Source organism: Phragmites australis, chromosome 9 (assembly GCF_958298935.1).
Source record: "Phragmites australis chromosome 9, lpPhrAust1.1, whole genome shotgun sequence".
Classification (NCBI taxonomy): domain Eukaryota; kingdom Viridiplantae; phylum Streptophyta; class Magnoliopsida; order Poales; family Poaceae; genus Phragmites; species Phragmites australis.
Window position 1 is genome coordinate 15,944,547 of NC_084929.1, and position 9,983 is coordinate 15,954,529.

Genomic DNA, 9,983 nt, shown 5'->3' on the forward strand with positions numbered 1-9,983 from the left:
CCTAAAAGATGGCGGCGCATTTCACGCTAAAAAGTGAGAGGCCAAGAGTGCATGCCCCGCACCGATGGAAAAACAAACCTTCGGATGAAAAAGCCGAAGTGTCGCTCGACCTAAAAGAAGGCGGCGCACTTCACGATAAAAAGTCGGGGACCAAGAGTGCCTGCCCCCGCACCGAAGGAAAAACAAACTTTTGGATGAAAAAGCCGAAGTGTCACTCGACCTAAAAGAAGGCGGCGCACTTTGCGCTAAAAAGTTGGGGGCTAAGAGTGTCTGCCCCCACACCGAAGGAAAACAAACCTTCTGATGAAAAAGCCGAAGTGTCGCTCGACCTAAAAGAAGGCGGTACACTTCACACTAAAAAGTCAGGGGCTAAGAGTGCTTGCCCCCGCACCGAAGGAAAAACAAACCTTCGGATGAAAAAGCCAAAGCGTCGCTCGACCTAAAAGAAGGTGGCATCCTTCGCACTAAAAAGTCGGGGGCTAAGAGTGCATGCCCCCGCACCGAAGGAAAAACAAACCTTCGGATGAAAAACTGAAGTGTCGCTCGACCTAAAAGAAGGCGGCGCATTTCTAAAAAGTTGGGGGCTAAGAGTGCCTTCCCTCGGACAAAAATAATAAAGTCCTATCAGCCGTAGGTACCTACGACAAAAAGTCAGGGCGGGGGGACGGTGTTCTCGGAACAGCACTTCTTTCATTGCCGCAGGTACCTACGGCAAAAAGTCAGGGGGGGATGGCGCTCTCCAATCTTAAAAATTCATCACAGTAGAAGTATCACACCAAGTAAATTATCGAGAATGGCATTCACCGAAAGAGACTTCGCTCAAGTAAGTGCGAAAGTGTTCCTAACCTCTGAAAACATTGCAAAACATGTGTCCAGGTCACTTCAAGCGCGGTGCTGCCAAAGTATCAATTTAAACACCCAAAAATGAAGTAACAATAACTATAAAAGCACCTTTTATTCCACAAAGCGATCAATATCAGGATCAACAAAATCCTTATACCACCGACTAAAACCAAATTGACCAACGAGGACCCAACATAAGTTGAAGCTGAGGGAGATGCATGAAGGGCACCCTCACCTTCGGTGTGTTCAACCAATTGCGAAGAGGGCCCCAGGCGGTAGCAAAGCTGCGGCTGGTGAGGTGGGAGCCTGTCATCGTCTCCGGGCTCGATCTTCGATTCAATGAGCATAGGTGAAGGCTCGACGTCTCCGCACACAATTCGGCGCAAGTTGCGCTCAGCTCTGCAATTAACCAAAGCCGAAGGGCTAAAATATTTCCAAAATGCTTTGTTCCTATTATTCATTGCATCGTGTGCCCTACACTTCGCCTCCCAATACCACTCGAACTCAATATCTGGATGGCGGCAGTGAAAGGATTCCCAGCAAGACCAAGACACAAAAAATTGTCCCTCATCATAGTAACGGGAACAGCCTCTTCGGCTACCTGCGCAGTGTCCGAAGGGAGGATCTGCGCAGGGAGCATAAAAAGTCAAGAACATTTTGCAAAAAATAAAATAGTATATATTACATCATTAATATATGCTACATTGCCCTAGGGTATAACAAAATCTCAATAAGCAAAATGACGCGCTAAGTCGTCACACCATCCCGGTCTCTTCGGCTGCCGTGGTTGTAGCTTCAGACGAAGGATCGTCCCTCGCCTTCACCTGCAAAAGAAATATTTCTTCAAAGCACACACGACCAGAAAGATTAAACAAAACTGGTAGTATGAAGAAACGTACTCGCTCGCGGTTAATCTCTGCCTCCCGGAGGGCGAGCTCGCGGCTGTGTCTGCACCAATAATTGGTAGTAAACGATCAGGTAGTGGCCTTCGACACCCTTGTTACGGCCAAAGTAGACATATCCGTGGGGTACTGGAAGGTGGACTTTTGGAGTGCAGTATGATGGTCACAGCCCGCCATTTCGATCGACTGGACAAGGCTTCCAGCCGTGGCCATTGCGCAGAAGTCACCATATCACTGAGCAGCTGGGAGAAGGCTCCTGCTAGTTTCACTAATCCAACTTATAAACCGCTCAGCCAAACAATATTGAGTGTTGGGGGTGTGGCCGAAGCACCAATCCCTTTGAAGGTGCTGCTGATGGCTTCGCATGCAGCGACTGCCTTCGGCTCCAGCTCCCCAAGCGCGTTTAAGGCATCTTCGGATAGAGCCTTTACTTCGCTCAGCTCTTTTTGCAACCGCTGTGCTTTAGCGGTCTCTATGGTGGAAAGCGCCTACAGGTCAGACACTTGCGCTTCGAATGATTGCAAGTTTTGGCGCAAGCACTTGACCTCCTCTTCGACACCCTGTTTCTCTAAGCGTAGGGCGCTGAGTTCCTTCTCGAGTTGCTCCAAGCGAGACTCGACTTCCCTTGCTCGGCGCAGAAAATCGCCTTTGTGTCCTTCGGCTCTTTTAGCCCGCTTTTGCAGCATATCTATCTGCACCTCTGCATTTCGGGCGCGGGATTTGTAATTCTCCGCCTGTTTGCGTTGAGCCCGTGAAATAAGCACAGCCTAGGACATTACCCAGATATGAGGACGATTAGTAAAAGGACAGGGAAACACAAACATAATAGAACACACTAATATACCTTCGCAATTGCCACGTCAGATGTGTCGATAAGTTCAGGGATAGGCTTCTGGGCGTGCGAAATCTTAGGCTCGGGTAGGACGAAGGTACTAAAAATCTTCTTCGCGTCACTGACCTCCCTGGAGCTTGGTTCAAAGGAGGAAACTTTGAATGCCTCAGGCTCAATGGCGTTCGCGTCAAGTAGCCCGCTGTGGCCCATCAACCCTTTCCCGCCACGGTGGGGTGCACTGGGAGTTGATTCCTCAGTCCCGGAGGAGGAGCTCGAAGGCGATGAGGGCGAAGAGTAGGCTACCGCTTCAATATTTTTGGCCCCTTCGACCTCGGTTTCCCTGGCGGTAGCCTCAACGATAGTTCCCGTCTCTACCAGGTCCTCCTCATCATCACTTAAAATTAGAATGGGAAGGTCCACGTGAGAGCAGAACCCCAATTTTGGAGAAGGACGGAGATCCTGGGTGCCCTCTGGAACCTCTTGCCTTAGAGGCACATCGCGCGGTGCAGCTAAACCCTTCGGAGATGCCTCTTCGCGAACATCCTCGGTGGCAACCTCGCACGGCCTTTTTCGAAGGGCCAACGCCTTCTTCCTCCGGCCTCCTCGCGGTGAACGCTCGGGTTGCCTTCATTTTTTCGAGGCACCCATGGGAACCTCTTCGCTGACATCTTCTGCCGGGGAGCCCTCTCCAAGACCCTATAGGAGCGCACTAGCCTTCGACCTCTCACGGTAGGAAAGGCCCCTGTATTCCAAGACTCGATTGATCCTTCAGCCAAGACCTTGTTCGGCGCATAACTAGGCTTCGCCCGGCGTAAACTTCCCAACAAGCATTGTAGCTCTCGCTTCGACTTCAGACACCGACGAATCTGGTGAAGGTTAGGAAGTGTAAGCAAATGACAGCGATGTTAAAATCCAGAAACATTAATAGTAGTAAATGAATATGTACCTGTGAAGCCGTGCACGGAAGGATGAGGACGGCAGAGCCCCTCAGGCCCTTTCTCTCCAAACTCTGGGATACTCTAGTCCCAGCTAAGGGGCCACACTCCGGTGGCTACAAACTCCTCTACAAGGTCCCGAGTGGATAAATACTTCGCACAGCTGGCGAAGGCCTCAAGAGCTGTCCACTGGGACGCTTTTAATCACACGTCCGGAGCGCGATTCCCCTTCACTTCCTCGCATTTTAAAATGAGAAATTCCTGTGGATCTACTTTGTGGTATAACCACCACTGTCTCCAGTCGTTCGGCCATTTGTTTTTGTACACAACAACAGGCGTGGATAACCTAGCGCGGTAAGCGAAGTTCATGCACCCATAATGCGCCTCGCTCTAGACGCCCCGGGCGAACACTGGCTTTAGCTGGTGATGGAGCCGGTGAGTAGCAGCGAAGGCCCTGGCTAACACCTTTGCTCCCTTAGACCGAGCAGCCTAGGCAAATAGCCCCATCCTTACAATGGCGTTGGGCGTAAGCTGGTGCAGTTAAACTTCGAATAATTTCAGCACCTTGACAACCATGTCATCGCATGGCAAGCGAAGGCCTGCTCGAAAATAATGAACAAAAACAACCGCTTCGTCGTCAGAAGGCTCCGGTGTCTCCTGATTCCCGGGGAGCCTGACTTTGGATATGTTGCTGATCAATCCCTCTTTCACGAGACCGACCATCACTTCGTCGTCCACCTTTGACTTCCCAATCCAATATGTCTTTGGGCGAGTAGACCTAGCCTTCGGTGCCATTGGGATGAACTAAGAAGCCTTGGACGGGGAAAGACTCGGAGGAGAGAGTGAGGGGCTTCGTACAAGAGTGACAGCTTGAGCAGTAATGCGTGGTAAAAAGAAATAACTACGGACCAATATTTATAGCAAAGAGGGCAGCAGTTAAAACGGGGCACGTCGGAATTCAAATCGAAGTGGGAAATGACATCCTAGTATACATCGAAGGCATTAAATGCATGTCAACGAAACAGTTACTTAGGGTAAGCATGGCCATACTAAAAAAAATAATAATAAAAATATTAATCTGGCAATTTCCCGAAGTGCATTTGCCCCCGCAAGCCTTCGACAGGCCGATGGGGACGGCGTTGAGACGCATCTTACCCGTAGGGGGCTACTGTTGGGGATGATCTCCCGCCCTCCCCCTTCGTAGGATAACTCAAAGTCTACTAGAGGCTCCGCACTCATGTGATTGCAGGTTTGTTTCAGGGAGCGTAGGCGAAGATCGCGAAGTACTCTCGGTCGAAGACTGAAGGTGTGCCCGCAGTCCCGGCTTTCCGCATCGGCGAAGGCGGTAGCGGGCCTTCGGCAGGAAGCCGAAGGCTACACCGACAATTTTGTTGACCGAAATGGGCGAACATATTTATAACAGTAAAAAAATAGGGTTAACGGCAGTTAAAACGAGGCGTGTCGGAAATTGAACCGTAACCATAAAAGACAGTTCAGCATGAAGCAAAAACATTTAACGTCATCGAGCCGACTGTTGTGTGGGGGCAGAATGGTCATAACACCCCAAAAAAATAAAGATGAACAACATGAGCGGGCTGTCTGCTAAAAGGTAAAATGGGCCCCCTGGGGCCTTCAACGGGCCAAAGGGGACGGCGTTGAGCTATATCATCCGACTCACAGACTCGGTTGTTCGAAGATGAAACTTACCTGTAGGGGGCTACTGTTGGGGGATGATCTCCCGTACCTCTTTGGATGGCGAGTCGAAGTCCACTGATGGCTGTACACTGATGAATACTGTAGTGGTGTTTCAGGAAGCGCATACGAAGGCTCTGACGGGCCTTCTGACGAAGGCCGAAGGTCGACCCATGGCGCAGGCAAAGTCTCTGGCGGGCCTTCAGACGGAGGCCAAAGGTCGACCCGCGGTGCCAAAAATCAGCGCAGGCAAAGACTCTAGCAAGCCTTCGGACGGAGGCCGAAGGTCGACCGGTAGCACCAAGAATCAACGCAGGTGAAGTCTCTGGCGAACCGTCAGACGGAGGCCGAAGGTCGACCCGCGGCGCAGCGTCGAGGCTGGTCGAAGGTGCCCCAAAGGCATCGAAGCCGTGTAGCCGTCTAGGGTATTATTGTAAATGTGTAAATGTACTTGATGGTACCAAAATACTCTCGAATATGTCGGGAATGTGGCAATTAGGGGGGTAATGCTGTAAGTTATAGCATGGAGTGGTTGAGTACGGGCTATAAATAGGCTAGCACTGTAACTAAGGTGACGGATGAATTAAGATGACTCCACCCCACGAATACGTGTCACACTATAAAGCCTTTGGCTTTCCCTCTTAAGCGAAGGACTTCCCTATTGTTTGGTGACTTAGATTCCAACAACTACCATTAGGTAACTTCTTCAAACCATAAACTTTAGCACTCGTGCAATCCTTCTCAGCGTGCCCGATATTCTTGCACTTGTTGCAATAAATGCCAATATTCTTCACAAAAATACTTTTGTGAGGAATAAAAGCTTGTTTTCCCTTCTTAGGTATATACCCAATGCCTTCATTTTTAGGAGAATATTTTTTTATCATTCAATATATTAAGAAGAGAAGTATTGCCACCATAGCTCCTTACCAAATCCTTAGTCAATTTCTCAACCTTCTCTTTTAGCTCATTATTCTCGACAAGAAGGAAAAGATCACACATATTTGAATCATAAATGCATGAATCGACTTTAGAGCTACATGGCATGGCAAGCAGGTCATCACATGAATTATATGTGCTAACCTTAATAGACTTGTCTACACATGGAATATCATCAAGAATATTACATGAGATACCTACATCCACCTTGACTTTATTGGCTTCATGGTCAATTAGAGATTCATAAGGTTTTCTTAAGATTCTCAAGAGTCTCTTAAAGATCATTATAAGATGTCTTTAGTTACTCATAGGATTTTGAAGAGATCTGTATTCTCTCTTCAATTCCTTAAACATGGCCTTCTCTTTGCCCGTATAGTCACAAAAGTCACCTAGCATTTTAACCAAATCATCATAAATAAATTCTTCCTAATCATAGCATACCTTCGGTTCACCTTTTGTCATAAGACAAATATGTGTGGAGAACAGTGATTGTGCTTCCATGGTAGCAACACCAACAAGATCCTTGTGTGACGGCCCCACATTATCATCGGAATCTAAATTAGAGCTACCATTCGAATTCAACTCAACATAGCATGTTTCCCATCCTTCTTGTGAAGCTTCTTAAAAACTTATTCTTGTCATCATATTCCATCTTCATGCTAGGCTTGTCCTTATCATTTTTCTTCCAATCTGTGGAGATGTGTCCCAATTATCCACACTCATAGCTCTTCTTCTTAGCAAAAGGGTTCTTGCTTGATCTTTTGTCCCTCTTGCTATAACTACCTTTATATCCCATCATCATGAATTTCTTGAATCTTCTCACCATCAAGGCCATATCATCATTGGAGCTTTCATCATCACTTTGTCATCTTCGCTCTTAGATGCTTGAGCCTCGAAAGGAAAACTTTTCTTCTTTTCATCGGAAGCTATTTCATGAATCTCCTTCTGCCTTTCCCAAATCTCATGAGCTATTTCAAGCTTGCAAATGTGGTTGAACTAATTGAGATCCAAAGTACTATAAAGTACATTCATCGCTTGAGAGTTAGTTAGAACGTTACTCATATCGTCATCAGAGGGGTTTGTGGGATCACTAACGGTATATCCAGCATAAACAATATACCATAGATTTTCGCACATGGTTTTAAAATAAATAGTCATTCTAGTCTCGAATAAGCATAATTAGAGTCATTAAATAACGGAGGCTTCCCCAAACTAACATGAGCTTCACTAGCCATATCTTACCCTCAAATGGTTAAATCCACAGAAAAGAAGTCTTAGGCTTTTATGCCACTTAAGGATTAAGGATACCGACTAGATGGTGGGTGAAAATGTGCTTTAAAAAACTTTAAGCTAAGCAACTAATTCTAACTTGTGGAATCTAAAACAACAGTCACTAAGCAATGTACAAGATAAGCAAAACTACACATAGGTTGACACAATCCAATGTTTTGCAATCCTAGATGACATGCAAACAAGATATATTCTAGGAATTGTAAATTGTACAAATATAAAACTGTACAAATAAAACTTAGCTCAAGAGATACCACACAAGTAGACACTAATTTTATCTCATGGTCTAAGTGACTTACCGGTCACCCCTAATCTACGTTGAGGTGAACGGTTGCATCTAACAACTGCTATATCAAGCCATCAATTCTTACAAAGAGAAGATCTCACAAAGAGTAAGGCTTGATCTTTTAGCCAGATTAGTCCCATGAACTACTCAATATCTCTATTTCACTAGTGGTTTCTTTTAGCCAGATTAGTTTCATGCATTAAACGCTCTATCAATAGTGGTTTCTAGGAATCTTGCTTAGATGGTAGGTCATTTCTTGGTTAGAACATGACCCCTCTAGAACTCCTAAAATTCTCTGCACATCTGGGCTAGAATCTTGGTTAGACCATAATGCAAAACTCGGTTAGACTCTCGGTTAGACCAAGATTTATGAGCTTCCACAGTAAAGCATAAAACTAAGGTTCTCTTTTGACAATCTAATATTTCCCTCATATTTGAAAATGCAAGTTTGAGTAAATGGGCATCAACCCCTCTTAATAGTACAACATCTATGTCTTAAGGTAGTCATCTTTATGTTCTTCAGATATGAACCTTCTAGCTTATTTTCAATTTAGATACTAACCTTACTTATATATCAAAATAAACATATTAGTTTATAAATTCCTATTGTCATTTATTACTAAAATATAAATTAGTAGTCTAGATGCTTCACGTGATGCCAACACTTAGCAAGGTGCTCACACCGGGCCCAGTGAGGGTGACTCCGGTGGCAAGGCGACTCGCATGGTGCCGGCAACTTCGGGAGGCCTCGCTGACGGGCTTGCATAGGGAGCAGCAGCGATGGCAATGTCACCGGGAGCAGCCAGCAGCGGGGACACGGGTGTCATGTGGTGTAACGCCAGTGGTAGGGCCGCGGGTGCCGAGCGACTCGACGGTGGCAGGCCGAGATCAAGAGGAGCCGAGCAGCACTCATTTCTTCCTTTTTTCTCCGTCGGGGCATGGACTCGTTAGTGGTTGCGGGCGCATCTGTGTGTCCACATGTCACAAGCATGGGCCATCGAATACATGGTCGTGCACCGCCGAGTAGTGAACAGCCAGATCGGCTTGGTGCGCAAGATTGATGACTACGAACAGTTGGAGGGGCACACGTCGGGCGCGGGCGTGGGCTCTCGGTAGAGAGGCATGTGGAGCGTTTGGAGGCCTCTGTTAGAGGAAATTCTCATTATAGATAGATATGTATAATGTGTATATATGTTAGGATCTCCAAGATATGATCGTACCTTATCTCTAGGATTAGATTTGTTTGTATAGATAACTTGGAGATCAAGATGAATTGTTCAACTCGGAGATCTATCTGTAACTAATGTTCTCATATCAATAAAAGGTCTAACGCGGCTCCTACGGGAGGTAATACGCTTCATCATCTTTCATGGTAATCAAAGCCACCTCTTCCAAACACATCTAATCCATGGCGAGCTCCTCTACATCCATGGTGTCCCTCATAGGTCCTCCTGTCTCTGAGAAACTCACGAGAGACAACTTCCTTCTCTGGAAGGCGCAGGTTCTTCCTACCCTGCGTGGAGCTCAGCTGACAGGCTACCTTGATGGCCTTGTCGCTATGCCGCCAAAGACCATCACCATCACTAACACCGAGAAGAAGACCGAGGATGTACCCAATCCAGCCCATGTAGCATGGATTGCACAAGACCAGCAGGTGCTCACATACTTGTTCACCTCTCAGTCCCATGCGAGGGTGACCAATCTCAAGCTTGCTCTCGCCACCACTCAGAAGTGCACCATGACAATGGCGCAATACTTCTCCAAGATGAAGGCCTATGGAGATGAACTTGCTACCACTGGGAAGATCCTTGATGATGAGGAGATGGTGTCCTATATCTTATCTGGTCTCGACATGGAGTATAATCCCTTGGTTCAGTCTATTGTTGCAAGGTCAGATCTGATTTTTTTAAGTGACCTTTATGCACAAATGTTAAGCTTTGACACTTGTATGGAGATGCTGCAAGGCACTGGAAATCAGTTTCAGTCTTCTGCTAATTCTACCTCACGTTGGTGTGGTGGTGGATACACTTCGCGAGGACGTGGAGGCCGTGGCAGTCGCGGCAGTGCCCATGGCAATGGCTGTGGAGGGCGTACCAATGGTGGTGCTCCCAGACAGGGAGGCCAAGGGCCTAGAACAGGAAAACCCAAGTGCCAAATCTGTTACAAAATCAGTCACTCAGCAGCAAATTGCTGGAACCAGTTTGATGCTGACTTCCAACCAGAAGAAAGAATTGCAGGTGCTGCCGTTACATCATATGGTGTCGATA

The 9,983-nt window shown here is 46.9% G+C and overlaps 1 non-coding gene across 1 annotated transcript; it reads left to right on the forward strand.

Annotated features, from left to right (window-relative positions):
- The first annotated feature begins 9,520 nt into the window (after positions 1–9,520).
- Positions 9,521–9,659, forward strand: LOC133929965 (small nucleolar RNA Z247). Its single transcript, XR_009911686.1, has one exon. It is a non-coding gene; the product is annotated as a small nucleolar RNA Z247 (small nucleolar RNA).
- The last annotated feature ends 324 nt before the right edge of the window (positions 9,660–9,983 follow it).